Source organism: Ipomoea nil, unplaced genomic scaffold (genome assembly GCF_001879475.1).
Source record: "Ipomoea nil cultivar Tokyo-kokei standard unplaced genomic scaffold, Asagao_1.1 scaffold0706, whole genome shotgun sequence".
Classification (NCBI taxonomy): Eukaryota; Viridiplantae; Streptophyta; class Magnoliopsida; order Solanales; family Convolvulaceae; genus Ipomoea; species Ipomoea nil.
Genome location: NW_017617134.1, coordinates 2,667,977 through 2,673,102, shown reverse-complemented (window position 1 = coordinate 2,673,102; position 5,126 = coordinate 2,667,977). Strand labels below are relative to the sequence as shown.

General features: G+C 37.5%; 1 long non-coding RNA gene across 1 annotated transcript; it reads left to right on the top strand.

Annotated features, from left to right (window-relative positions):
* Positions 1 to 1,913: 1,913 nt before the first annotated feature.
* LOC109176328 lies at positions 1,914 to 2,977 on the top strand. Its single transcript, XR_002053363.1, has 3 exons — positions 1,914 to 1,983; positions 2,074 to 2,240; positions 2,707 to 2,977. It is a non-coding gene; the product is annotated as an uncharacterized LOC109176328 (long non-coding RNA).
* Positions 2,978 to 5,126: the final 2,149 nt, after the last annotated feature.

Below are 5,126 nucleotides of genomic sequence, written 5' to 3'. Positions count from 1 at the left end.
GTTGATCCCGGTCTACACGAAGGAGCTGATGCAGCCGCTATACGGCGAGATAAATTGGCCTTGGGTCAGATTCACCAAGGTGTTCATTATTCCATTTTTGGGCAATTAGCTCGTGCTCAAACAATAAAACAAACTTGGGACATCTTAAAGGTGTCACACAAAGGAGTCGATCGGGCACAGAAGTCTAAGTTGCAGTCGTTGAGAAGGTTGTACGATAATTGTGAGATGACCTCTACAGAAACAGTAGATGCGTATTTCACTCGTCTTATTGATATGGTGAATAAGATGAAGCTATATGGAGATACGATTGAAGATGGTGCAGTGGTTGAAAAAGTTCTTCGAACTATGCCGATGAAGTATGACCATGTGGTGGCTTCAATAACAGAGTCACACAAAACCGAGCTCTTATCAATTGCAGAGCTGAAAGGTATGGTAGAAAGTCATATTGACAGGATTGCGTCAAAATCGGAACCACTAGCAGAAGAAGCTTTGAAGAGCCAAGTCACCCTTAATGTGACTGGCACTAATCAAAGAGGTGGAGGATCTGGTAGAGGTCGTGGAAGAGGAAGAGGAGGTTTTAGTGGAAGAGGTCGTGGTAACTCCAATCAAGGAAGAGGTGGAGGTAATACCAAACAAGGTAAATTTCCATTTCATTGCTACAATTGTGGCAAGTATGGGCACAAGATTGCAGATTGTTGGTATAATGAGGACAACAATCGTGGAAATCAAGCAAACATTGCTGAAAATACTGCTGAAAAGTCTGGTGAGAATTCTGAAACCTTACTTTTGGCCAGTGATAGTTTTTCTGCAGATAAAAACATATGGTTCTTGGATACTAGGTGTAGTAACCATATGTGTGCACTACTACAAAAATGAACATATAAGTATAGCTTTACACTACACCTCTTAATAAAGGTGTAGTGAATAGTTGAAACAAATAAGAATACACTACACCTTTATTTTAAAGGTGTAGTGAAAAATAGTTTCGATTAAAAAAAAAAAAGAGAAAAAAAAAATATTTTCGGATTTTTCGTGGCACGTCCAGGAAAATGGTGCCACGAAAAGTTAAATAATAAAATATTATTTAACTTTCCGAGGCACCCTCTCTTAGGGGTGCCACGGAGAATTTAACAATAAAATATTTGATAAACTTTTCGAGTCACCCTCCCAAGAAGGTGCCTCGGAAAGTTTATTATTATTTTATTATTTAATTTTACCGAGGCACCTTCTCCAATGAAGGAGCCGCGGAAAATCCTCCAAATCTGATATGTTTTTCCAATTTTTTTTTTCTTTTTAGAAAATCACACCAAAATCTAAATTATTTCACTCTAATCTATCCATCTTCTCCGCTCAAATGTCACTCTGCCTCTCCCTTTTTCTCTCACTCTCACCCGACGCAACCACCGCCTCCACCGCCACAACCGCTGACTCTGACTCTCACCCTCTCAGATCTGTCTCCTCCGCCGGCCGTCGACGCTCCTGCCACGCTCCACCGCCACCGTCGACACAATGCCTGCCTCAGCCACCGCTGGCGTTGGAGATATCGTTATGATTTCAATTATATATAACCTTTTAAGTTATTGGAGTGGAGAACATTCAGCTGGCCTGTAATTTATGCATCATAATTCCTACTTGTCATTACATTTATGGAATGAATAAGCATTTCTGACAGAACTGTTGTATTCATTTCTTGGTTAGACTATATACTTCTCCCTCCAATATTGACCGGAAGGGCACCGTTCCTTCACACCCAACACGAACACCATTAATTTATTTGATTTCAATAGTTTAAATTCAATTTTTGATTTTGTTAATATGATTGATACTTTCATGTTATTCAGTTTTGTTGGTTTTGCATAGCTCATAGTCAATGGGCTTTGCATCTCTTGGTTCGCCTCAAGGGAAGAGGTCCTCTTTTGCAAGACTTGGAGGCAAAGTTGAAATATCCAAAAGAAGAAGCATCAATTGGTTTAACTTTGTGGTGTATGAATTCTTCAACCCAATTCAACTAATAACTGTCATTTGCCCATAGAGCATCACCATTGGTTTAACTTTTGTTGGGTTTTTTCTTAGGTGGAAGGCAAAGGAATGTAAAGTTAGCTAATTTAATTCACCTTGGTTTGTGGCTCAACTCAATTATGTTTAAAGGACTTTATGGTGATTGCATTCTCCCAAATTACATAGGTGAATAGAAGGACTTTTGTGGAGCTGCATGTTGGTGATGTAATACGGTTTGGACAGTAAGTAATTACCTGATTTTTTTTTCTCCTTTTTGTTTTTGATACAGACTGCTTATTATTGCCTTATTGTTTTGGGGATATTGGTTGAATGGTGGTGGACTTGTGGCAGTATAAATTTAATTTCCTGAAGTATGATGCATTTATGTATTCTTAGATTTACTTCAATGCTATATAAATTCATAATGTCTCATAGAAGAAAAGACGCTACATTTATGATGAAATGTCCACCAGTAGTTTCTTTCTTGAAGCTGTATGCTTACTTCTATCATTCAAATAGACTATAATGTATATTAATTAATTTATATTTGGATAATTAAAATTAAACTATAATAATCTTCTTTGTTAATGTGTTTGCACTTTACGACTTTAGCCAGGTAGTATTTACAAATATAGAGGGTTTCTCCCTTAAAGATGCATTTCAAAACCTTATTTTCATTTAGCAAAATTGGTTGTTTTAATTCCCCAGGGGTTCTGATTCAGATTTTGTAGCGGCTGTAGAATTCCTATGTCTGGCTGGACAATTTCATTGCAGATTTCTTGACATGCATGACTGAATCTGTGCTTATTTCAATCTCGTCGCAGCTTCTACGCATCGAAGAGGAACTTGGGCTAGAGTACATCCACGAGCATACAGTTGGAAAAATTTGTGATGTTGGATTCGTTGATGACAACATTCGTTAATGACAGATTTGGTTAGTATTGATTTTCACTAAGGCAATGTGGCATTATAGATTAGTTAGTGGTTTATATAGGCATTATGCCCTTGTGGGGTGACCACTTTTGGGTCACATGTAAAACATTGTTTTAGTGGCAATGAATAACGCCTTTAAAAAAAATATTTCTTTATTAAATTTTTCTTCTTGGTAATTTTTTCTATATATATATATATATATATATATATATATATATATATATATATATATATATATATATATATATATATATATATTTTTTTTTTTTTAAATGGTAACTTTCCGAGGCACCCGGTGTCTCGGAAACAAATTAATAAAATAATAAAAAAGGACTATCCGAGGCACCTGCAGCGGAGCAGGTGCCTCAGAAAGTCCATATTAAAAAATTAAAAAAAAATCATCCTCCACTTTCCGAGTCACCCGTAAAGGGTGACTCGGAAAGCGGAGGACAATCACAGTCTCCAAGATCCGAGTCACCTGTACAGGTGACTCGGAAAGTGTTTTATGGGTGACTCTAAAAGCTTTTTTTGTACTAGTGGTGGTAAGAAAGAATTGTTTTCTGAACTGGATGAATCAATCCGGTCTGAAGTGACATTTGGCAATAAGTCAAAGGTGCCAATTTTGGGAAAAGGTAAAATCTCTATTCAGTTGAAGGATGGTACTCAAAATTTTATATCCGATGTGTTCTATGTTCCTGAACCAGACCAAAATTTGTTGAGTATGGGTCAGCTGTCAGAAAAAGGATATAAGATACATATTGCTCAGGGGTGTTGTACCATTGAAGATTCTAAAGGAGTTTTGATTGCAAAGGTAAATATGTCCCAAAATCGACTATTTCCTTTGAAAATTAAGCATACTCTCCTTGATTGCTTTAATTCTGAAGTTTGTGATGATAATTGGTTATGGCATATGCAGTTTGGGCATTTTCATTTCTCTGGATTAAACTATCTTGCGAGAAAGGAACTTGTTTCTGATTTACCTGTTGTGAATGTCCCTGATCGTATATGTGAGATTTGTGTGATTGGGAAGAAGCATAGAGATCCCTTCCCTGTGGGCAAGTCAATAAGAGCTACAAAACAGTTGGAGATTGTTCACTCAGACCTGTGTTCGTTGGAGGTTACCTCACATGGAGGTTGTAAGTACTTTATTACTTTCATTGATGATTTCAGTAGGAAAACATGGGTTTACTTTCTGAAGCAAAAGTCTGAAGCATGTGATGTTTTCAAACAATTTAAGACTTTTGTTGAAAAGCAAAGTGGTTATGAGATTAAAATCTTGAGAACTGATAGAGGTACAGAATATATTGCCTGTGATGATTTTCTGAAAGAAAAGGGTATTCAGCACCAAATGACAGCTAGATACACTCTACAACAAAACGGAGTGGCTGAGAGGAAGAATAGGTCTATCATGGATATGGTAAGGTGCATGTTGAAATCCAAGAATCTGCCTAAGCCTTTTTGGGCAGAAGCTGTTGCTTGTGCTGTCTATGTGTTGAATAGGTGTCCAACTAAAAGTGTCAGTGATAAGACACCCGAAGAAGCATGGAGTGGGAGAAAACCCTCTATCAAATATCTCAAGGTTTTTGGATGTTTGGCATATGCACATGTGCCAGATCCATTGAGAAAGAAGTTGGATGATAAAGGTGAGAAATGCATATTCATTGGTTATAGTGACGCTTCAAAGGCTTATAAACTATACAATCCTGAAACTAAGAAGGTTGTTATAAGTCGTGATGTCACTTTTGATGAATATGGTGCCTGAGATTGGTTAGCTAAAGATGAAAGTTCAGTTGTTATTCCTGTTGTTGAAAATATTGTTGATGAGCAACCGATTCCAGATCATGTCCAGTCTCCTTCAGAGCCAGAATCGTCAGTTCGACGATCTCAGCGCGAGCGCCACTTACCAGCTCGCTTGCAAGATTATGTTTTGGGTCATGATAATGACCTGTCTGATGAAGAGATTATTCAATTTGCTCTCTTTGCAGATTGTGATCCTTTAACTTTTGAGGAGGCTGCTACAGAAACTCATTGGCTTAAGGCGATGGATGAGGAGATACGTGTCATTGAAAAGAATGGTACCTGGGAGTTCACAGATTTATCTCCTGGGAAGAAGCCAATTGGAGCAAAGTGGGTTTACAGAACGAAATACAAGTCAGTATATCCAATAATTGAAGAAGGAGATATTGGGATGACCA